This window comes from Heterodontus francisci, chromosome 4 (genome assembly GCF_036365525.1).
Source record: "Heterodontus francisci isolate sHetFra1 chromosome 4, sHetFra1.hap1, whole genome shotgun sequence".
Classification (NCBI taxonomy): Eukaryota; Metazoa; Chordata; class Chondrichthyes; order Heterodontiformes; family Heterodontidae; genus Heterodontus; species Heterodontus francisci.
The window spans coordinates 143,617,437-143,643,735 of record NC_090374.1 but is presented as its reverse complement, the minus strand read 5'-3'; positions in this window follow the sequence as shown (position 1 = coordinate 143,643,735).

Below are 26,299 nucleotides of genomic sequence, written 5' to 3'. Positions count from 1 at the left end.
CACCACCACCTTCTCAAGGGCAATTAGGGATGGGCAATTAATGCTGGCTTAGCCAGCGACGCTCACATCCCAGGAATTAATAAAAAAAGAGCTTGCATAACAAGGCCTGGAGAGATTTTGACTTCTGGACGTCATTTAAATATTCAGGCCCCAGCTCTGCTCAAACCTGGCAGGAATCACTGCCTTGTCAGTGAGACATACAGCAAGTCCCCAACACTCATGTAAGTGGTTCGGATTGGCCGGTGACTGTTCGAGGGTAGGGGGAGACAATCACAGGGTATGGGTGGCCTGAAACAGGCAGATTTTTAAGTGCCAAATAGTAGGCCCCTTCAAAATAGTACCAGTCATATCATCAGGATTATCTGGGTAGTATGGATACAGTTTGAAACAGTTAACACCAGGTAAAAGCAATTAAAATGGACCTCACTGTATGCCACATTATGGTAGTTTGGAACTATGAATGGACTCTATTGAATGGATATACATGCAATGCATACATACGATATAATTGTAGTTTCACACAGGAAACCCCCCCAAATGTATATTGTGGGTGTAAAGATCACAGGAGAAAATAGCACCAGATGAAACAGAGCATTCCAGAAACAGTGGCGCAGTGGTTAGCACCACAGCCTCACAGCTCCAGGGACCCGGGTTCGATTCAGGGTACTGCCTGTGCGGAGTTTGCAAGTTCTCCCTGTGTCTGCGTGGGTTTTCACCGGGTGCTCCGGTTTCCTCCCACATTCAAAAGACTTGCAGGTGATAGGTAAATTGGCCGTTGTAAATTGCCCCTAGTGTAGGGAGGTGATAGGGAATATGGGATTACTGTAGGGTTAGTATAAATGTTCTCTGAAGAAGGAATTTTCCTCCACACAAGATCAGGGGGCAGGTTGTTCAACCTTGCCCGTCTAAGAGCGAAGTCCAAAGTACGGAAAGTCCTCATCAGGGAACTCCTCTTTGCTGGCGATGCTGCTTTAACATCTCAGACTGAAGAGTGCCTGCAGAGTCTCATCGACAGGTTTGCGGCTGCCTGCAATGAATTTGGCCTAACCATCAGCATCAAGAAAACGAACATCATGGGGCAGGACGTCAGTAATGCTCCATCCATCAATATTGGCGACCACGCTCTGGAAGTGGTTCAAGAGTTCACCTACCTAGGCTCAACTATCACCAGTAACCTGTCTCTAGATGCAGAAATCAACAAGCGCATGGGAAAGGCTTCCACTGCTATGTCCAGACTGGCCAAGAGAGTGTGGGAAAATGGCGCACTGACACGGAACACAAAAGTCCGAGTGTATCAGGCCTGTGTCCTCAGTACCTTGCTCTATGGCAGCGAGGCCTGGACAACGTATGCCAGCCAAGAGCGACGTCTCAATTCATTCCATCTTCGCTGCCTCCGGAGAATACTTGGCATCAGGTGGCAGGACCGTATCTCCAACACAGAAGTCCTCGAGGCGGCCAACATCCCCAGCTTGTACACACTACTGAGTCAGCGGCGCTTGAGATGGCTTGGCCATGTGAGCCGCATGGAAGATGGCAGGATCCCCAAAGACACATTGTACAGCGAGCTCACCACTGGTATCAGACCCACCGGCCGTCCACGTCTCCGCTTTAAAGACGTCTGCAAACGCGACATGAAATCCTGTGACATTGATCACATGTCGTGGGAGTCAGTTGCCAGCGTTCGCCAGAGCTGGCAGACAGCCATAAAGACAGGGCTAAAATGTGGCGAGTCGAAGAGACTTAGTAGTTGGCAGGAAAAAAGACAGAGGCGCAAGGGGAGAGCCAACTGTGCAACAGCCCCGACAAACAAACTTCTCTGCAGCACCTGTGGAAGAGCCTGTCACTCTAGAATTGGCCTTTATAGCCACTCCAGGCGCTGCTTCACAAACCAGTGACCACCTCCAGGCGCGTATCCATTGTCTCTCGAGATAAGGAGGCCCAAAAGAAAGAAATATAAATGGGTGGTTCTTGGTCGGCACAGACTCGGTGGGCCGAAGGGCCTGTTTCAGTGCTGTATCTCTAAATAAAATAAATAAATTCCAGTTGCATGCTGAAGGCTCCAGAAACTCATGCACTTCGTACATAATTCAGAATGTGTTTGACAACCAACGAAATGTTACAGGTAAATTAAGTAATGTTGCTTTGTAGAAAAATTATACGTAGGAGATGCTAACTATCTCACTTTAGTCTATGGAGAGAGAAACAGAGTTAAGGTTTCAGCTCTGTAACCTTTTCGTCAGAGTTCTGATGAAAAGTCACAGAGCTGAAACGTTAACTCTGCTTCTCTCTCCACAGATGCTGCCAGATCTGTTGAGTATTTCCAGCAGTTTCTGTTTCTATTTCAGATTTCCAGCATCCACAGTATTTTGCTTTTATTCACTTTAGTCTATGCTGTTCACCTGAATGAATGACATGTGCACAATTTTTAAATATGCGTCAATACGTAGAGAAATTTGGCACTATATCCTATTTTCATGTTAATATTCTGGCTAAAAGTATGCTGTAAGGGCAAAATTACTGTGTGATATTAGTGCATACCCTTCATCTGAAATTCCTTTGAGTATGTTAATGTACACATCAAACTGTTTATTGCTAACTTACTTAGAGACAGAAAGTGGCTGCCTCGGTGTAAGAATGCATTTAGATGGTAATTGCATTTGTGGTACATAATTAAAAGATCCTGTGTTCAAATCATTAGGCTTCATTGTCTGAGAGCCATGTGCTATTATGCCTTAATTGTGAGCTGCTGAACTCCCCCTTCCCCCTTTGGGCTATGCCAACGTGACCGCAGCCCTCATTAACATGTCAATGTGATGACAGCCCTCATTAACATATATTCTCCCACAGTCACTAGCAAGCATTGCAGCCACTCACAAGATAGGGACCACAAATAGGATGGAGGTGACAGAGGTTATGCATTAAGGTGAACCTTTATTTCCATCTCAGACAATAGACACCAGGATGGCTGTAAACGAGTCATTATGAGGTTGTCTCTTGCCTCCTTCGTACTTTGCTAAGCTTGTCTAGCCTACTGCCTTTGCACCTGAGCATGTGACAATTTGTCAGTGCAGGTGCTGATGGATCTCAGAGCTCAACCTTGACAATGGCCCACCATCTATTCCAGCAGTGTGACCATTCAGACCCATAATGCAGCAATTAGCCATCATTATACTGAACCCCCTCCCACACCCACACGTATCCTCCTTGCAGAACCCCCGGGACCTTGGACCCGCTTGCAGAGCCTGCAGAAACACAGTCCCACAATGGCCTCTGAACCTCCCTCTTCCCCTTTGCAGCAATGCTTAAAGCTGCCTCGCCGTCGTGGCAATGTGTCCTCTCGCCTCAGTACCACCAGGTTTTACCAGTCATAAATCTGGAAGCACGTAAGTGCCACCCACCGTTTACAAAATCGCTCACCAATCATTAAATCGCTTTTAATTATATTTTGATACATGTAAATTGGCAATTCAGCAATTTAAAATAGATCTCCATTGTGTTCTGGCGGCAATGCCGCCATTGTGCTTTCCCGCCATTGCCAAAATGCGGAACCGATAATGAGACGTCAGATTTCCAGGCGGACAGTTGGGTTGTGATTCTCCACCACCCCACCCACCCCGCCCCCCCACCATGCCCTCAACAGCCGCGTTAATTCAGCCCATTGTGTGCTTAACTTATTTTTGAACCTGGCCTAATGCTGTATTTGTATTACAGCGACTGGTCTGAGTAGCTGCAGTGTGTGTTCCAGTCAGGCACTAATTGTTTACATTGCTTTTTTGGAACTACTATTCTCCAGCTCAGGACAAAGGTCCACAGAGGCGTTGAGCTCCTCTTCCAGCAGCTCAAATTAAGATTTTTGGAAAGTTTAGATGGTGGCTTCTGATTTTGATCAACATTTACATTAGTCCTAGGTGGTCAAATGAAGCTAGGACTGCCAACCCTCCAAGATTGCCCGGATGTCTTCAAGAATTAAAGATTAGTATCCTGTATACCACTGCAAGCAAACAAGGAGAAATATCTTAAGGGCGTTTTTAAAAAAGTGTTTTATTCATTTTCTTTGAATGCTTTCAATTGCTATTTTTAAAAATATTGGAGATGGGGAAAGGCTGTTTGGGCAGCTGGTTGGAGTTGAGAGGTTGAAAATTCTAGGAGGACATCTAACCAGAGTTGGTAACACTAAATGAACCCATAAGCACTTTCGAAACCCGGTTTGATAACACATTCAAGTGGGCCCTGTGTCTGGGATTATACCGGAACTTTATGCCAATCTTACCTCTGCAGAAGAACAGCAGAAACCCCAGAGAAACTGCATAAACAGCCAGTTACGCTGTTTCTCCATGGTTTTCACTATAGTTAGAGCAGATAATTGGAAAACCAGTTGAAATGCTACCCCTGCATTTTGCTGTGACATAAAATTGTGCAGGAAAGCAGAACATTTAAAAAGATAAATGTTTTTCAAAAAGACCTCTACATCCTTCGCTATCAGGCTACTAGATAATTTACCAAAACATATATGGAGTGGGGGAATGATACAGTCTGGGTAAATGGGATTTAATAGAGAAATGTAAAGTAATAAGAACATAAGAAACAGGAGCAGAAGTAGGCCATTCAGCCCCTCAAGCTTCCCCACCATTCAATAAGATCATGGCTGATGTGTCCCAGGCCTCATCTCCTCTTTTGGGCCTGCTCTGCCTAACCCTCAACTCCCCGAGATTTCAAAAATCTATCTACCTCCTCCTTAAATACATTTAGTGACCTAGCCTCCACAACTCTCTGGGATAGAGAATTCCAGAGATTCACCACCCTCTGAGAGAAGAATTCCTTCGCATCTCAGTTTTGAATGTGTGTCCCCTTATTCTGTAATTATGTCCCCTAGTTCGAGATTCCCCCACTAGTGGAAACATCTTCTCAACATCTACCCTGTCAAGCCCCCTTAAAATCTTATATATTTCTACAAGATCACCTCTCATTCTTCTAAACTCCAATGAATAAAGGCCTAACCTGTTTAGCCGTTCTTGATAAGACAACACCTTCATCCCAGGAATCAGCCTAGTGAACCTTTTCTGAACTGCCTCCAATGCTAGTATATCCTTCTTTCAATACGGGGACCAAAACTGTACGCAGTACTCCAGGTGTGGCCTCACCAACACCCTGGACAGTTGTAACAAGACTTCCCTATTTTTAAACTCTAACCCCCTAGCAATAAAGGTCAAAAGTCCATTTGCCTTCCTAATTACTTGCTGCGCCTGCATGCTACCCTTTTGTGTTTCATGCACAAGAACACCCAGATCCCTCTGTACTGCAGTATTTTGTAGTCTTTCTCCATCTAAATAATAATTAGCCTTCTTATTCTTCCTACCAAATTTTGCCCACTCACTTAACCTATCTATATCCTTTTGCAGATTCTTTGTGTCTTCATCACAACATACCTTCCCACCTATTTTTGTATCATCAGCAAATTTGGATACACTACACTCTGTCCCTTCCTCTAAGTCATTAATATAGATAGCAAATAGTTGAGGCCCTAGGACCGATCCTTATGACACCCCACTAGTTACGGCTTTCCACCTGAAAAAGACCCATTGATCCCGACACGCTGCCTTCTGTGTGTTAACCAATCCTCAATCCATGCCAACACATTACCCCCAATACCCTAAGCTCCTATTTTGTGCAATAACCTTTTAGGTGGCACCTTATCAAATGCCTTCTGAAAACCCAAATTCACTACATCTACTGGTTCCCCTTTAATGCAGTTATTGATGCTAAAAATATTAAATATAATTACACAATGAAGAATATTTAATTAAGCTCAGCAGGAAAAGATTTGAGTTTACTGTTTTAAGCAAAAGCTGCAACATCCCTCAGTTGACTACCTACCTTCACAGCAAACAGGTGACTAATGGTTTGTTTGCTCATGTTGCAACTTCATCAGCTTCCCAGTGAAGGAGAAGTACCAGTGTGAGAGGCCCATGGGATTCTTCAGAGTCACAGAATTCCTCAAAGTTCAAGGAGAAAATTCCTTGTTGGAAAATGGAGTGCTTTGCCACAGTGCATAGTTAAGATAGAGACTATTGCATTTTTAAAAGGAGAGTGGAAGATAAAAGACTATGGGGGGAAAGAAGTAGGGCAGGGGGATTAGTTTGGATTTCTCTAGCAAAGAACCAGCAAAGAAATGATGGGCAAAACAGCCTCTTCTGTGCTCTAAAATTCCGGAGCTATATATGGGATCAGTTTCCAACATAAACCGAGAAGGATACCATTCCGTCAACATACAGCTTCCAAGTGACCAAATCACATCTGTAAATGCTTGGTCGCTGAAGAGCTGCTGAAGCTCATTCATATTGAGGCAGTCTACAAATCCAGATGATGAAACGAAGTCACACGTCTGTCTGGATTCTGGATGATATGGGCTACCACCTTCAGTATTGGTCGATGACATCTGTGTGTTTCACAGGACCCGGCAGAGGTGAAGTAAAAGGCCAGAATTTGCTGTCAAAATAATGGCGAGACTAATCGCGTTCACAGTCAATAATGGTGCAGTAACTTCAGGTGAGAAACAGATGCGCAGTTAACTGCAAATATCCAAAAGTTACTGTCCAACTTGGGCCATTTTGCCAGTAGCATCTCACTGCCTCCCTCACCATTGGCATGCATTGAATGCAAAGAAGTTGCTGTATTTGTATGGTAGATAAGAACTAAACCCATCTCAGATATTTACAGTTTGTAATTAATAGCTTAAGTACCCTTTGAACAATGTGATAAGTGTTAATTACTGCCAAGTAAACTCTCTGGCATTAAAAATTAACTTTTAACAGTAAGGAGATCCATTCCTTCAGGTTTTGAATTTTTTTGGTAGATTTTAAAAATGTCTTTTTTTTAAATTTAATTTTCCTTTCTGTCTTTTTCTTTCTCTTAATCCAATCTTCCTTTCCCTCTCTTTATTTCTCTTTCTGTACCCAGTTTGATATTGATTTAATCCTTTTTAATTCACCCTCCTCTCAGTCCTTCCTCTGTTAATTTTTCAATCCTTAAAACTGATTGGTTAAGGAGATAGCCTGTTGCTTGTCCTGCTCACTCAGGTACCAGATGTCCTTTTTCCCTCACTGTGCTGTTATCAGCTTACACTTTCAGCAACTTTTTGGGCAAAAATATTTTGAGCTGAAGGATGCAGGGCCAAGTTTAATGAACAGCAGACACCATTAGATGTCCTGCTACAGCAAATTCTGGATGGAAGTCTACTTTACCAAATGCATGCTGATTGAACACGCCATAGGAATGCTGAAGGCATACCTCAGGCTGAGTTTTATGGGCCCCCCCCTGAAATGGGTTTGGAGGCAGGAGAGGCCCATAAGAATTGCATCAGGTGGTGGGGGCGGAAGTCCCATTGCCTCCCCATCGCAATGCAATTTTGGAGGGGTGGGATATGCCCACGACAGCCTTCCCGACCAGAGGTCAATTGAGGCTCTTAAGAGGCCTATTAACAGCCACTTAAGGGCTTTTTCCACTTCCCGCTGGCATTAAGCGAGCGACAGGGGAAGGGGTCTCCACCATGTGGGGAGGTTGCCCAGTAAAACGGGGTGACCTGCCTGCGGTCTTTGTAGTGGGGGGGCGGGGGGGGGGGGGGGGGGTCCTCTCTCTTCTGTGGGCAATCTGTTGGCATAAATGGGTCATGTTCTGATTGGCAAGATGTAATGAGTGGTGTGTCGCAGGGATCTGTGCTGGGGCCTCAACTTTTTACAATTTATAAAAATGACTTAGATGAAGGGACCGAAGGTATCGTTGCTAAATTTACTGATGACACAAAGATAGGTAGGAAAGTAACTTGTGAAGAGGAAATAAGGGGGCTACAAAGGGATATAGATAGGTTAAGTGAGTGGACAAAGACCTGGCAAACGAAATATAATGTGGGAAAGTGTGAAATTGTCCACTTTGGGAGGAAGAATAAAAAAGCATATTATCTAAATGGTGAGAGATTGCAGAGCTCTGAGATGCAGAGGGATCTGGGTGTCCTAGTGCTTGAATCGCAAAATGTTAGTATGCAGGTACATGCACGTAATTAGGAAAGCTAATAGAATGTTATCATTTATGGCGAGGGGAATTGAATACAAAAGTAGGGAGGTTATGCTTCAGCTGTAAAGGGCATTGGTGAGACCACATCTGGAGTACTGTGTACAGTACTGGTCTCCTTATTTAAGGAAGGATGTAAATGCATTGGAGACAGTACAGAGAAGGTTTACTAGACTAATACCTGGAATAGGTGGGTTGGCTTATGAGGAAAGATTGGGCCGGCTAGGCTTGTATCCGCTAGAATTTAGAAGAGTAAGAGGTGACTTGATTGAAATATATAAGATCCTGAGTGGTCTTGACAGGGTGGATGTGGAAATGATGTTTCCCCTTGTAGGAGAATCTAGAACCAGGGGTCACTGTTTAAAAATAAGGGGTTACCCATTGAAGACAGAGATGAGTAGAAATTTTTTCTCTCAGAGGGTCGTGAGTCTTTGGAATTCCCTTCCTCAAAAGGCAGTGGAAGCAGAGTCTTTGAATATATTTAAGACAGAGGTAGAGAGATTCTTGATAAGCAAGGGGGTAAAAGGTTATTGGGGGTAGGTGGAAATGTGGAGTAATCAGTTCAGCCATGAACTTATTGAATGGTGGAGCAGGTTCGAAGGGCCAAGTGGCCTACCTCTGCTCCTAATTTGTATGTTCGCATGATTGTATGTAGCCCCCTCCCCCTGTTCACAATGCACACCCTTCCATCTCCCATCGTCAGGACCTTCCGGACTGGCCCCGGTGACCCTGCTTCACTTACCTGAGATTCAGGTCTCCAGCGCTGGGCCTGGGTCCAAGGCCTCTGTAGTACCAGAAGTGCCCACCACTCCTGGTGGCGCTGCTGATACTACTGAGTTGCCTGTCCTGTGATTGGCCAGAAGCTCTTGGAGTCAGAGTCATAGAGTCATAGAGAGATACAGCACTGAAACAGGCCCTTCGGCCCACCGAGTCTGTGCCGACCAACAACCTGGGATTCTCCCCTGCCTTTTTAGCCTGGCACCAGGAGCCCCACCGTGGGCACAGTTCAGGTGCCTTAATTGGTCTGGCAGGGTTGGAATTTAGCCCAACAGTTCTATACAAGTATTTCGGATAGTGGCCGTATGCTATATATTCCACAATTTTGCACTAGAAAGTAGGCAGGTCACACAAAAGGAAGATGATGGAAAACAAAGGGGTGGAAGGTGACCAACAGAAGCAGCAGCAAGAAAAGATCTGCTGAGGAGAATGCTGTGGCTGCAGCCAGACTCATTCACACGACTACCGCTTTTGATATCAAAGAACAAAGAACAGTACAGCACAGGAACAGGCCATTCGGCCCTCCAAGCCTGCGCCGATCTTGATGCCTGCCTAAACTAACACCTTCTGCACTTCCGGGTCCCATATCCCTCTATTCCCTTCCTATTCATATATTTGTCAAGATAACGTCGCTATCGTATCTGCTTCCACCACCTCCCCTGGCAGCAGGTTCCAGGCACTCACCACCGTCTGTGTAAAAAACTTCCCTCGCACATCCCCTCTAAACCTTTCCCCTCACACCTTAAACCTAAGTCCCCTAGTAACTGACTCTTCCACCCTGGGAAAAAGCTTCTGACTATCCACTCTGTCCATGCCGCTCATAACTTTGTAAACCTCTATCATGTCGCCCCTCCACCTCCGTCATTCCAGTGAAAACAATCCGAGTTTTTCCAACCTCTCCTCATAGCTCATATCTTCACTTGTAAATGAGCTCTCCCCACTGCAGAAACATCTCATTCAACCTTTTAAATCCCTGATAATCCATCATAACTTCTATCCTCAGCATTAACACATAATTCAGATTCCTCACATCTCAATGCAGCAATTTTCAACTTGCAGGAAAAATTGCACAATGAAGTGTGAGTAATGCAGCGCTTACAGGTCCTGAAGCTGAGGGCCTCACTCATCTTTCTTCCTCTCCCTTTGCATTTTGGTGCTGTGTCTCATCTAGAGGAGAGGAAGAGGACGAATTATTAGTATCGGTGCGGAAAGAATCAATTTCTCTAGTCACTTTCAGAAAAAGTAGTCAAGGTGAAGGGAGGGAATGAGAATTTAGCTTCATCTTCCTGAGATTATGGGAGGGAATGAGAATTTTCCTGAGCAATGTCCCATCAGACAATGAGATCATTTAGAGCAGTATCTAGAAAATCATCCCTAGCCATTGGTTCAAATTTTCCCTTTCATACAGATCAATACACATTGAAAGTTGGTTGTTGTGTAATAAATCAGCTAATTCAGTTGACAATACACATGACAACAACTACACACCTTTGAGGGCTACTTTAAAAAAGGTAATATCTTATGCGGTTGTTATGAGCTTTCCAAGCCAATGCTTGTTCATCAGTTATCATTCTGCTGGGGTTCCTCTTCATCCATATATTGAATAATGAGGTTGGCAGCAACTAGTGCAAACGATTGCTAATGTTGGATGGCTCGTGCTACAAAGCACCCATAGAGTGTTCAAGGCAACACAATAGATCTTTGATCATATCAAATGCTTGTTTAAGAATAAAACTGATCTTTTGTGTGTGTGTGTATTCAGTCGTATCTGTGTTTGGGTGATATTTTAGGAGGTGTACACCTTTCACTCAGCCATAACAGCTCCCTCTGTATCCTGGCTGCAATTTGCCTCCTGCATGTAGCCTTTCAGACAGTGCATTTTCTTTGTCCAGTCCTGCCTGTTTAATGGCCCTGCCGTGAATTTCCTCTCCCAACCGAGCAGGAATCCCAATTCTGTTACTGCTAACATGGGAACATATCCACCTTATACAATGTCTCCCTATAACTTGGACAGAGACAAGGGTGCCTGGGACCAATCGATGTATGCTTTTGCTCTGCTATGTTTATGTCAACCGAACAGTGTTTTCGGGCCCAATGTTTAAAGTTCTATTTTTGTACTTATTTACTGTAAAAATCTGTGCATTTGAGTTCTGTGTACTCAGACTACAAAGGATTTAATTCTGAAGGCTTTTTTCATGTAACTCACCCCCTCCCCCAGACTAGAAATACATTGCTGTAATGCTGCATCATGTGTTTCTGCTGTAAGATTAAAGCAAAATTATTTTCCAATTTTCTTAACAGTATAGTAAAAGATTTTTTCTTTAATTTGTACACTGAGAAAAATATACATCAACGTGTTTCCTTATCAATCGACACTTGAAACTGCAGATTTTAAGGCTCAATTATCATTCTTCTTGGTACATGTAAAGTTTTATTCAACTTTATTAAAATCCAAATCAGGTCTATAGTGTTAAACAACTTATTTTTTGAAAAAAACTCATCCCTGTTAAATTGCGGACTCTTCTCTATCTGACACGAGTAGATGCACGTCAAGACCTACCAGACCCGGGAGCACAGATAATCATCGGACTGTTCAAGTAAATAAATTTCAGAAAAATGTGCTTTCCATAGAGGTGCTCTGCATCTCAGCCATAAACTGTTTCACTTCTTGGAATCAAACAAAAGCCAGGCAAAGCAAAATCTGCCTGGATAAGTGAGATCTACAAACATTGAGCTGAATTCCATTCACAGTGAATGCACTACTAAACTTTGATTCACACAATCTGCAAAGTATGTGTTTATTTTCTTTTCAATTTTTATTATTATTTTATCTCAGGTTTAGTAATTTTGGCTTGATAATGCCCCTAGAATGGATCCCGTTCCATCTATCGTACATAATTTTTATCTCCATTTTGGTAGAGCCTTTTGTAAAATGTAATGTTGAACCTTTTACTTCGTCGCAAAGGAAGTGCAGCAGCATTTAAGCCCACATAAGAATTATACCTGAATGATTTAGCTAGTGGACTGTTATTTTTCCAGAGCTTTAAACTATACAAAATATCCAACAATTCTTAGAATACCACTGAGGAAAACAATAGCAATTTTTTTTAACATTGAATAAATATTAAGTAATAATCCCCCTAATGACTTGTATGGTGGTATGGTTCCACAAGTATTACCTCAAACAAGTGTCCATTCTTCATGCATCTACCTTAACAGTGAATGTCAATGGGCTATTCAATTGCATATGGGGAACCACAGGTAAATTTGAATTTGTCCTCCTCTGACACCCATACATACAGGGGGTTTAATTGGATAACTCCTTAAAACAGGATCACAATGTGTGATTAACCCACAACATTGCCAACTTTGCGCTCCCTGCTTATTTCCATGATTTCTGCATGCAGCCAGTGCTAACCATGCTGTTCACTGGCTGCACGTATCAAAAGTTGGCCGAATATTGTTAGTGCCCAGCACTACTTAAAGCTAGCTCTTAAGAGGAGGTGTAAAGTTGGTCATGCTGAGGCTGCTGATCATGCTGAGATCATTCTGAATATTGTGCTGTGGAAGAATCAACAATGGCTGACTATGGGAGAGCACGTACACCAATGTTTTTGGGTGCTGTACCGCAGATCTTGGTGTAAGAAGTGGAAACAAGGATAGATGTCCTGAACTCTCAGGGGGACTAGAGGCCCTCAAGTCACATCATCAGAAGGCAGTGGCAAGCCATAGCAACAGAAGTCAATACCAGAGGCGTAGCTCCAAGGACCTGGATGCCATGTCGCAAGAGTTTAATGATCTCACATGAATGTTCAAGGTCAGGAGTGCATCTTCAAATGTTATATGCTACCAATTCATGCCTCATCTACTGCTCAATTCATCACACTGCCATCACTCACCTACAAACAATCTCTATTGGTCAGGATGATAGCTTACATTCATACGCTCACTCTCACACTCAGCATTGTTGCAAACCTCACCCACACCTCAAAGCTTGCACACATTAGCAGCTATTCGACCATGATAATCGCATCACCTAAAAATATTGCATGCCACACATTGACATACTTCCCTATTACTTGCAGGAGAAGGTGATATGCAACAGGAGGCAGCAGGCATTAAAGGGAATGGGTAGAGGTGGCTTTCATCAACTGGCTTTCCACAATAGAACAATTCTCCTTCTCTCAACCCACTTCTCCCTCATCCCACAAACTCGCTGACTTGCAAGCTGCAGATGGTGTAAGCATGCACTTCTTACTTTCTCCTCTCCCATCATCACAACTCAACCCTGTCCCCTTTTCCTTTCGAATACATAAGAACTGCAGCCTATCCAGGCAGTACAAAGAGCAAGAAGACAGTGATGATGGAGACACACCATCACTTGATTTCACACTTGCAACCACTAGCTCCGATACTGACACTGCCTGTAATTTAGAGGCTAGCACAGTGGTGGGATCTGCACATGGTGAGACACCAGGCACGAGGCTTCCTGCAGTTAATATTGAGGAGCATGGTGGAGTCTGTAGCCAACTTGGCACAGAACTTTGCGCAGAGCTTGAAGCCTGTCCTTCCTAGCATGGAAAAGTGGCCAACTCCATCAACACACCTGTGGAGCCAACCATGATGCCGTATCTGATGGCCAATGTTTCAGTTTCCATTACAGCATAAGCAGCAGTCACCCAATGTCTGACAGCTGCAATGGAATCTCATATAGCTGTCATCATGGCTGTTGATACCGATGTTCATTGGGGCTTGCAGGGCGTCACAACAGTCCAGTAGTCCAGCAATCTCTCCTCCAACAGATTACTAGGATTGTTGAGGCGCTGTCCTGTAGGAGTGGCAGTGGCTCCATGGAGCATGAACCTGCTGTCCTCTCTCAGGATGACTGCATTTATGCTGCATCCCTTGCCATTCTGCCATTTCCCTTGGTATTGTCTTTCAGCCTTTGCTGAGTTGGTGCAGTCCGAAGCCAGGCCTTCTAGACCAGGAGCTGCTTGAGGTCATCCTGCAACGCCATCTTTCCTCTACTGAAAGTCAACAGGCTTCCACCGATCATTCTGCAGCCACTGGGGTAGTATTGCATAGGAGCACTGGGACAGGCAAAGGCACACGGGAGACAGGCACTGATGAAATACACAAGGATGGTTTGTTTATTTTTGTACGCAATATGGAATGGTTTGATTTATAAATTTGGATTGGAATTTGTATTTTATGTTGGCTTTTATTGTTGCATTGTGGCTAAGAGGACGATGTGATGGTCAGTGCCAGAGGGAAAATAAGGAGTGTGGGACTGTTGGTGAATGGGGAATTGGGGTTGAGGTTACTGGTATTGCACATGAATTAGCTGCTCATGGATAACCCGTTCAGAAAGTGGCTGTCTAAGTTACAGCTGCCCTTCCTCTTCCTCCTTTTCGGTCTTCTCCTTTCCCACATCCTCCTCTTCCTCCTTCGCCTCCTCCTCCTTATGTTGTTGATCCTCAGCTACTCACCTGATTGGTGATGGCAAGGGCTGTTCCCTCATGGTGGCAAGGTTGTACGGCATACAACATGCCACCGCAAATCAGCCAAGCTCCTCCAGAGCAGTCCAGGCAGCAGAATCATTGCTTCAGGACACCAGGGGTCTGCACTATCGCATTGCTTGTGGCAGCATGGCTCACATTGTATGCATGCTGCACCCTTGTGTGGGTTGTGAACCGGAATCATGAGCCATGTTATCAGTGGATAGTCCTTGTCACTCAGTAACTACCCTTTGCTTTGTCTTGATGGCTGAAATGTCGCTGGCACAGAGGACTGTAGCAAAAAGAATGCGTCATAACTGCTCCCAGGATACTGGGTATTGACCTGCATAATGGTCTGCCTATGATCACAAACCAGCTACACGTTGAGGGAGTGGTATCTGCTTCAGTTCAGGTACATGACAGAAGTTGACATGAGGTGCCCTCACAAAGCAATGTGCATAAAATCAATGACACCTTGCTCCATGGAGAAGCCTGCAACTCTTACAAATCTTGGTGCTCCCTCCGCCTGCTTCTCTTTGAGAACAGGGAATGAGATGAAGCTATCTATCTTTGCATAGAAAGCCTCAGTGACTTTATGCAACAAACTGAGATGTTGTAAATATCTCCAGCAGCTATGTAGGTGCATAAAAGTGCAAAGCTACAATCACCTTTCCAGCCACTGGCAATGTGGCCCTTGCCCAGCTCTGAGGTGGCAGATTTCAGTGATGACCTCCTTGATGAAACACAGACATCTTAAACATTGGTTGTCATTGAAGTCCAGGTAGGTGGATTGCTTCCTGAAGACCCTGGGTGGATATGGCCTCCTGCAGTGAGTCTTTCTCCCCCTCCTCCTTCATCTTCTAGCAGCTTGTCCTGGTCTGCCTGGTGCAAGAAATGGTAGTTTTGAGAATCTTATAGAATTAGCAATCATAGAAGAAATGCTGGAATCGTGGTCTCCTAGCAGAAGTTTTTGTTCTCACTCTCTTTTCGAAAACAATTTCTTAGCAGCCAGGGACAGAGATAACAGCCAAGAAGAATGGTGCTCTCCAGATAGTCATATCACGGTCCCACAACTCCTCTTGATATAGGCCTCCATGTAGATATTCCTGAATCGATATATGGAGCCTCATTTCCTCTTATCTAGACAAGTGTCTGACAGAAGTTTACAAACGTACCAAGCACAAGAGAAGGTGGAAGCTGACCCCGGGCATAGAGTGATGGGCAGAGGTGAAGTTTACTTTCAATGCCTGTCCCTTGGTTATTGAGCAAGTGGGATTGGACAGATGATTGGCATGGGATACCTACCAGCCTCTAGAAATAAGGTATATAAACGGGCGTTTGGGAGGTAAATCTTCAGCTTCTTTGGATGGAAGGAGAGAAAGAGAGCTTCCCAAAGTGGAATCTACGCTGGATTTGGCCTAACACTTTGGTTAATGCAAGAAGACTGGGGACCCTGAGGACCGAAGAGACACCAACACCTCACTGGTGGGGGCGTTCTTTCATGATGCTTAATGTATGTTCATCTGTGAAAAGTTAAGAGAGGACATCATCTGGAGAATGGAGCTCCAATATTGCAGCACTCGAGTCAATCATCAGCATTGTATGCTGATTGATGTCATGTAAGTGCCCACTAGCTGTGCTGTACTGAGCCAAATTTTGCCCTCAATATGTTTAAATTGACTCATATAAGCAATCAGAAAAATGCAACATTTGATTTTTTTTTCCTGGTAAAAACATTAAATGGGCCGCCCACATATTTGCTATATACAAGAGTTTTAATCCCATACATATAAAATAAATCTTAGCCGACAGTGAATTTTGGTCTATATTTCAGTTTTGAGATTCTGCTGCCATTTATAATACAGTTGAAGTTCATGCATAACTGTATCAGAGCTGCTAAATCAAAATAGAACTCCCTGCCAGCTATATATTATCATATATAAAATAAACCTTCTGAAATTTATAGATAGCATAATGCATTAGTGAAAGCTAATGTGGTCAATAACAGTCCAGATTCTCACAGGCACTTCAGGTGAAGTCTGTGAATAAATGGAAAATCTGCATTGCCTTCTCCTGCACATTAGGACAACTTTCATTGCAAGACTTTCTGCACCATGATCTCCAATGCCCGATATTTGAACCGGGCCTTAACACCCAAAAGTGATTTTTTAAAAAACATGCACATGCTGACACCTGATAACCACCCATCACCATTACGCTATCCCAGTATGTCATGCACTATGTGCTGGGAATGCCATCTAAATATTATGAGACAACGTCAGCTTGTAGCCCAGGAAGAATAGCCAGTGCCTGATGGGCAGCAGTTCTAGTCAGTCATTAATCTCACTGAGGAGTACAGGTGATTTCTTGAGCAGTTTATTTGAAGCATATGATGAGATTAGAACCATGAGATAACTTTCATTAAAGTGATCATAAACAAGAGTATTTTAAAATTCAAATAACAGCGAAATTTGAAATAATAAGGAGCCAAAAGTATTTTGAAGTTGACAGGATATTTTAAAAGGATATCACAGAAATAGTCTCTGCTTATCAGCTTTCCTTCTGTTCTACCCTTCCTCCTGCTAATAAACAGGCAACTGAGCATTCGCCATTGGGGACTGGTTTATTTTGACAATTAGCAACACAACAGTCTATGCCCATCTGTCAACAAACAAGCATGTTATTTTCAGTTTAATGGAAAGGATTGTTTAAATCACACTTTCATTTGACCAAACCATATCAGGTTTCAGACCACATATTTTTCATTACTACTCATGCTTTCAGTGACTGGAACCAAGCAAGTCCTAATGAATTGGATGCCTCTTCTTGCTGGAATCTTTTCAGGCTTGCTTCTGTAAACATCTTCCAGCTATTACTTAATAGAATCTGCATCACCTTGATTTTTGAATCCTGAGTGACTCTAGGATCATATTGTCACATTTAGTTCTAGGCAAGCTTAAATGGTGTGAGTAAATGTTGATTATGAAGAGCTTTCTAGATAACTGACAACAAACAAGAAAAGATTTGGTGTACCGGGTACTAGCCTTTGTCTTATTCATCTCCAGATTCAAAGTTATTCTTGCATCTATGTCACTGCCTTCCCTTCTTATCCCCTGATTCCAATCTCTTCCAAACTGTCACCCACCCAGCCTTATTTGACACTTTTTTCCCACCCTCCTTGTCTTCACTGAAGCCCACACTTGTTTCCTCAACCCTTTCCCTCCCAGCTTCGAACAAGACAGCTTTATCTCCTCGATGCCCTGCTTAATGCCATCATCAGACTATTGCTAACCTCTGGCATTGTAACATACGAACATACGAATTAGGAGCAGATTAGGCCACTCAACAAGATCATGGCTGATCTTCTTGTAACCGCGACTCCACAATCCTGCCTACCCCTGATAACCTTTCACCCCCTTTGTTATCAAGAATCTATTACCACAGCCTTAAAAATATTTAAAGACTCTGCTTCCACTGTCTTTTGAGGAAGAGAGTTCCAAAGATTCACAACCTTATGAGAGAGAAAAAATTCTCCTCATCTCTGTCTTAAATGGGCCACCCCTTATTTTTAAATAGTGTCCCCTAGTTCTAGATTTTCCCACAAGGGATAACACTCTTTCCACATCCAACCTGTCACATCCCCTCAGGATCTTGTATGTTTCAATCAAGTCGCCTCTAAACTCCAGCAGATACAAGCTTAGCCTGTCCAACCTTTCCTCATAAGACAACCCGCCCATTCCAGGTATTAGTATAGTAAACCTTCTCTGAATTACTTCCAATGCATTTACATCCTTCCTTAAATAAGAAGACTGATACTATACACAGTACTCCAGATGTGGTCTCACCAATGCCCTGTATAACTGAAGCATAACCTCCCTACTTTTGTACTCAATTCCCCTCACAATAAATGATAACATTCTATTAGCTTTCCTAATTACTTGCTGAACCTGCATACCAAACTGTTGCAATTCATGCACCAGGACACCCAGATGCCTCTGCATCGCAGAGCCATGCAATCTCTCACCATTTAGATAGAATTTTATTCTTTCAGCCAAAATGGACAATTTCACATTTTCCTACATTATACTCCATTTGCCAGATCTTTTCCTACTCACTTAACCTAACTACATTCCTTTGTAACCTCCTTGTGTCCTCTTAACAACTTACTTTCCTACCTATCATTGTGTCATCAGCAAATTTAGCAACCATACCTTTGGTCCCTTCATCCAAGTCATTGATATAAATTGTAAAAAGTTGAGGCCCCAGCACTGATCGTTGTGGCACACCACTTATTACATCTTGCCAAGCAGAAAATGACTCATCTATGCCTACTCTCTGTTTCTTGTTAGCCAATCAATCTTCTATCCCTGTTACCCCTGCACTATGAGCTTTTATTTTCCACAATAACTTATGATATGGCGCCTTATCAAATGCCTTCTGGAAACCTAAGTACAGTACATCCACTGTTTCTCCTCTAGCCACAGCCCATGTAACTTCTTCAAAGAACTCCAATAAATTGGTTAAACATGATTTCCCTTTCGCAAAACCGTGTTGACTCTGCCTGATTATCTTGCATTTTTCTCAGTGCCCTGCTATAACGTCTTTAGTAATAGCTTCTAACATTTTCCCTAAGACAGATGTTAAGCTAACTGGCCTGTAGTTTCCTGCTTTCTGCCTCCTTCCCTTTTTGAATAAAGGAGCTACATTCGCTATTTTCCAATCTAATTGAACCTTCCCTGAATCTAGGGAATTTAAGAAAATTAAAACCAACACATGAACTATCTCACAAGCAACTTCTTTTAGGACCCTAGGATGAAGTCCATCAGGACCTGGGGACTCGTCAGCCCACAGCTCCAACAATTTGTTCAGTACCACTGCCTTGATGATTGTAATTTTAGTTTAGTTTAGTTTAGTTTAGAGATACAGCACTGAAACAGGCCCTTTGGCCCACCGAGTCTGTGCCGACCATCAACCACCCATTTATACTAATCCTACACTAATTACATATTCTTACCACATCCCCACCTGTCCCTATATTTCCCTACCACATACCTATACTAGGGGCAATTTTATAGTGGCCAATTAACCTATCAACCAGCAAGCCTTTGGCACGTGGGAGGAAACCGGAGCACCCGGAGGAAACCCACGCAGACACAGGGAGAACTTGCAAACTCCACAGAGGCAGTACCCAGAATTGAACCCAGGTCGCTGGAGCTGTGAGGCTGCGGTGCTAACCACTGTGCCACTGTGCTGCCCTTTCTTGGGTTTCTCCCTCCTTTCCATTTCCTGATTTACACGTATTTCTGGGAAGTTACTTGTATCCCTTTATAGTGAAGACCGATGCAAAATACCTGCTCAATTCATCTGTCATCTTCTTATTTTCCCTTATTAATTCCCTAGACTCACTTTCTACAGGACCAATGCAAACTCTTTTCTTTTTTAAATAGCTATAGAAATTCTTACTATCTGTTTTTGCATTTTTATCTAGCTTTCTCTTTTATTCTTTTTCCCTCCTTTCAATCTTTTAGTCACTCTTTGCTGTTCTTTATATTCTGTGCAATCACCTGACCTGCCACCCACCTTTGTACAATTATAAGCTTTTTTTCTTTACGTTTGATACTATCTTTAACTTTTTTAGTTAATTATGGATGGTGGGTCCTCCCCTTGGAATTTTTCTTTCTTGTTGGAATGTATCTATTCTGTGTATTCTGAAATACCCCCTTAAATGTCTGTATTGCATCTCTATTGATGATCCCTTAACCTAATTTACCAGTTCACTTTAGCTAGCTCTGCTTTCATGCCCTCATAATTGCCCTTATTTAAGTTTAAAATACTAGACTTGGACCCATTCTTTTCTCCCTCAAACTAAATGTAAAATCCAATCATATTATGATCACTACTATCTAGGGGTACCTTCACTATGAAGTAATCAATTAACCATATCTCGTTGCACAATACCAGTGTTATGACCAGGTGAGAAAGGTGTCTAGGAGTCCCTCTCAGCCTTCACCTGGTCTTACCGTAACAGGGTTTAATTTTAAACACACCATGTTTTTAGCTTCCCCTTGGTGAATCCTTGTTCACTGCTTTCCAATTATAAGACAAAGAGACAAGTACAAACAGGCTTTCTTAGGTTTAAAGAAGAAAAGTTGAAAAAACGTTAACTTAAACTTAAACTCTAATTCAGTTAATGCCTACAGATACATGACGTGCCCATGCTAGCATGCATACATGATACACACATGCAAATGGAGACAGAAAAGAGCAGAAGAAAAATGAAGTGGAAAGGTTTGAGGCAATATCGGAAGCGTTGTTGTTACGGTTCTTCAAGCGCACTGTAGAATCCTTGATTGTAGATCTTGCTTTTCGTTGGGGCCCAGTATTCTTCTTAAACCTTGTTTGCTGTAGGAGACTTTTCTCTCTTGGGGTTCATGTGTCGTCAGTGGATTGAGAGGCTTGTGAGAAAGAGATGGGAGCGGACAGGAGAGAGATCTCAGTCCAGAAGCAACAAACTTTCTCCCAAACTGTTTGTACAAATTCAAAAAACCCAAGTTACCCAGCAGATTAGTCATGTGACTAGCTAGTTTTACCATGTCTGTTTGTGTATTCGGCTATCTTGGCAGTCAACCTGGAAAGCCAGCTCCCCCACCTTCAACATCTGGTGATGAAAAGTCCATTGTGGGTCTAATGTGTCAGGAAATGGCAGCTTTGTCCTTTCAATTGCCTTTTGTTAATATGCAAATATATTTTTCCAGCTACGACTGATCTGTTTAACAAGTCCTTTCTTCACTCCAGTAACAGTTTAAAATCAATGTTCTTGACAAAATTAATGTGCCTCATTCTTAACAGGTGGGGGCCTAGCATGACACCAGATTTAGTACAGCCTGGTTGGCACCAGAGCACGCTGTTCAAAGAAACTATCCTGAAAATATTCGATGAACTCCTCACCTTGGCTACCTTTGCCCATCTAATTTTTCCAGTCTATATGTAGATTAAAAACCCCCATGATTATTGCCGTACCTTTCTGCCAAGCTCCCATTATTTCTTTGTCCAATCGCTCTACACCTCCATCCCCCACCACGATGGTTTGAGGGCTCTCCACTTCTTCCTTGAACAGAGGCCTAACCAGTCCCCATCCACCACCACCCTCCTCCGCCTGGCTGAACTTGTTCTCACATTGAACAACTTCTCCTTCAACTCCACTCACTTCCTTCAAGTAAAAGGTGTTGCTATGGGTACCCGCATGGGTCCCAGTTATGCCTGTCTCTTTGTGGGATATATCGAGCATTCTTTGTTCCAATCCTACTCAGGCCCCCTCCCCCAACTCTTTTTCTGGTACATTGATGACTGTATCGGTGCCATTTCCTGCCTCCGCCCCGAACTGGAAAACTTTATCAACTTTGCTTCCAATTTTCCCCCTTCTCTCACCTTTACATGGTCCATCTCTGACACTTCCCTTCCTCGAATTCTCTGTCTCCATCTCTGGGGATAGTTTGTCTACTAATATCCATTATAAGCCCACCGACTCCCACAGCTACCTCGACTACACTTCTTCACATCCCACCTCCTGTAAGGACTCCATTCCATTCTCCCAGTTTCTCCATCTCCGACGCATCTGCTCTGATGATACTACCTTCCATGACGGTGCTTCTGATATGACCTCCTTTTTCCTCACCGTTGTTGACAGGGCCCTCAACCGTGTCCGGCCCATTTCCCGCACCTCTACCCTCACCCCTTCCCCTCCCTCCCAGAACCGTGACAGGGTTCCCCTTGTCCTCACTTATCACCCCATCAGCCTCCATATCCAAAGGATCATTCTCCGCCATTTCCGCAACCTCCAGCGTGATGCCACTACCGAACGCATCTTCCCCTCCCTCCCCCTGTCAGCATTCCGAACGGATCATTCCCTCCGTGACACCCTGGTGCACTCCTCCATTACCCCCACCACCTCGTCCCCGTCTCATGGCACCTTCCCCTGCAATTGCAGGAGGTGTAACACATGCCCATTTACCCCCTCTCTCCTCACTATCCCAGGCCCCAAGCACTCCTTTCAGGTGAAGCAGCGATTTACTTGTACTTCTTTCAATGTAGTATACTGTATTCGCTGCTCACAATGTGGTCTCCTCTACATTGGGGAGACCAAGCGCAGACTGGGTGACCACTTTGCGGAACACCTCCGCTCAGTCCGCAAGCAGGACCCTGAGCTTCCGGTTGCTTGCCATTTCAATACTCCCCCCTGCTCTCATGCTCACATCTCTGTCCTGGGATTGCTGCAGTGTTCCAGTGAACAACAACGCAAGCTCGAGGAACAGCATCTCATTTACCGATTAGGCACTCTACAGCCTGCCGGACTGAACATTGAGTTCAATAATTTCAGAGCATGACAGGCCCCCCATTTTACTTTTATTTTTGTTATTTTTTCTTTTTTTCTTTTTTACATTTTTTCCAAGTTTTTTAAAAAGTTTTTTTTTAAAGTTTATTTCATTTCATCTTAGTTTGTTCAGTTTGCTTACCCATTGTTTTTTTTCATGTTTGTACTTGCTGCTGTTTAATCTTCAGTCCATAAACACCCTATCTGTACTAATGCTTTGTCTTTCAACACCATTAACATATTGTTTGCCTTTGCTCCATGACCTTTTGGTCAGCTATATGGCCTTGTCCAATCTACACCTTCTCCTTTGTTATCTCTTGCCCCACCCCCGCCTCACTTGCTTATAACCTGTGACATTTCTAATATTTGTCAGTTCCGAAGAAGGGTCACTGACCCAAAACGTTAACTCTGCTTCTCTTTCCACAAATGCTGCCAGACCTGCTGAGTGGTTCCAGCATTTCTTGTTTTTATTTCAGATTTCCAGCATCCGCAGTATTTTGCTTTTATCCCATTATTTCTTCCTTTATGCTCTATCCTACCATGTGGTTATTGTTAGGGGGCCTATACACCACTCCCATGAGTGAATTCTTGCCTTTATCATTTCTCATCTCTACCCAGACCACTTCTACATCCTGGTTTCTTGAACTTAGGTCATCCCTCTCTAATGTGCTAATACCATCATTAATTAACAGAGCCACCCCTCCACCTTTTCCTAGCTTCCTGTGTTTCCTAAATGTCATTTACCCTTCAGTATTCAGGTCCCAATTAATGTCATCCTGCACCCATGTCTCTGGAATGGCTATCAGATCATACCTATTTATTTCTATTTGTGCTATCAGTCATCTGCTTTGTTTTGAATACTATGTGTATTCAGAAACAGAGCCTTTAGTTTTGTCCTTTTATTATTTTTGTAAAGTCTAGCCTTGACTGCTGACTTACTCTTAGATTTGTACTCTCTATCCCTTCCAGTCACGGTCTGATTATCATTTCCCATATTCATACCTTTCTCTCTTGCCTTGTCTCTACTCTTTGATTTACCACATCTTCCCAAATTTGATCCATTGCCATTGTTTAGTATAAAACCCTCTCCAATTCCCTGGTTATGCAGCAAATGATAAATGACCCAATATTCTGCTTTAATGATGCTAGTTGAGGGGGAAAATCCATATGAGAGTGCTTACTGACTCATCTTTCCCATCTTAAAAAAAACAATTTTTAGCACCTCACCCAATTATCACCCAATTTTAAATCGTCCCTTCTACTCCAAAGTCTTGGAATATCTTATTACCTTGCAAGTAGGTGCTCATTTCTCCAATTACACTTTGCTTGTGATTTAGAAATCTGGTTTCTATCATCCCATAGCTTAATTTATATCCTGCTCATATTTAAACAGAAGCCATTCTTTTTAGCTCCTGTCAGCTTCTCTGTGCTCTTCACCCTATCGATCTCCCTGATTGCCATTTCTGTCTTAGCCTGGTAGTGTGTAACCATGAGCTTAGTTCATTTCCCAAATTAGGAAAAACTGTGATCACTTTGAGGCTTCATTTCTCTCAAAGAAAAAAAAAATCATTTATATAGTACCTTTCATGTCTTTAAGACCACACAAGACATTTCACAGGCAATGAAGTGCTTTTGAAAAGTAGTCATTGTTGTAATGTACAGAAACATTATATTGCAGTCATATTGCACAAAGCAAGGTCCCACAAGCAAGATAAATGACCCAATAATCTGTTTTAGTGATGTTGTTTGTGAGAAAATGTTCACATGGGAGGGCTTATTATTTTTGAAAAGGCAGCACTCCCTCAACATCGCATTGGAGAGTCATCCTAGACTCCAGGCTCAAATCTGTAGTGTGGGGTCTGAACCCTCAATGTTCTGGGTTAGTAGAAGAAAGTACTACCACTGAGCTAAGCAACTCCCCTAGCTGACTGATTCTGTTCAAATTCCTACCTGCTCATAATCATGTCTCTTCATAACTCAGTTTCTTGCCAGTCTTCATTGACTCCCTATATCAATTTCAAAACACGTGGTCTTCCCTTTAGCTGCATCTATCCTACTGCAGCAATATCTTTCGGTCATATGTCCCTTTTTGCACTCTTTGTTCCTTTGACACTGGCCTATGTCTTGTTCCTTTGAGTCAATGGTCCACCATTGATGGCTGTTCTTTCAGCCACCATGCCCCTGCCCTTTGGGAATCCTTCCCTTTATCCTGCATTTTTCCTTCCCCTTCTTGCTTTTGAAACTTTTCTCTTTTTGTGTATTTTTAGACCACACCCCTTAATTCCACTCATCTACTTTTCTGTCCCACTCTGACCATTAATCTCCCTTTCTTCATGGTAAAGCATGCTGAGACATCTTTCTGAATTGTGTATGCTATCCAAATGTAAGTTGTTGTTGTGCTATATATGAGTTACTTGTATGAGTCTGTTCTGCAGTGGGGAGCCTCAGCGATTGGCAGTGCATATTGGACATTTGAATGCCCACTGCCTGTAATTTTCTGCCCCTTAAAATCAGTGGTCATAAAATCATGCGCAGCATTTCCAGAATGTCCAATACGTGCTTCCAATAAGCAAGGTTCCCTCCTGGCAAATTACCCTGACTGATTTACAAAATATTAAGAATTTGTAACTGCAAAGCCTGGTAAATTGCAGATTACCCAATAAGCTGTGAAAACCTCTGATCAAATACTTAAGAACATGACTGTACATGTGCTGGTGTTTGCAGACATGCACTCAGTCCCTAGGTGCAGGTTTATTTTTGTCTGGTGTTGCATTATTGATGAAGGATTAATAGGGTTTTTTGCACCTTTGAATTCCACGTTAATCATTGCTCCCAATGACTGTTGAGTCTCTCAGGTCCAAACTGAACTACATTGCAACCATTCTCTCAGGACCAGAAGGGCAACACAACCACAGGATCAGATTAGTTTACAATAGCTTGTTCTATCAATGGTATTCACTGCAAGATGTAGTGAACACAGCTGTTAGCCCAGAAAGTAAGCAGTTGGCTGAACGTTCACAAGAGAAAACTCAGATGGAGCTCATAATTATCTATTCCATAGTTCCAAGTAAAATCATGATAGGAATATATGGTAAGCAAAGTGGAAACAATGATGACCACAGATCAAGGACTATAATTGCTTATTTTCCCAAAATCAAATCTGTAGGAATAAAAATTTGTTGTTCTCTTTAGAGCAGAGTAGGGTAAGGGGAGATTTGTTCAAAATCATGAAGGATTTTGATACAGTAAATAAAGAAAAACTATTTCCAGTGGCAGAAGGGCCAATAACCAAAGGAAACAGATGGAAGATAATTGGCAAAAGTGTTGTGGGATGACCTTACGAGCAGCCCACCTTAAGAAACTGTAAGTGAAGATCATCGGAGGAAGTGATGTCATGTCACACATGACCAGGCAGTTATGGCTGGAGCACAACAGAGTGGGATATGTGCTTGTGCAATAGCTGGTTGTATATATATGTTCCAGTTAAAATATAATAAAACCCACATTTTCTTTGGATATTACTTGTAGTCCCATGAGTCTTACAATAGATTACACACCAAAAGAAAAAAGTAATATTAATGGTGACAGC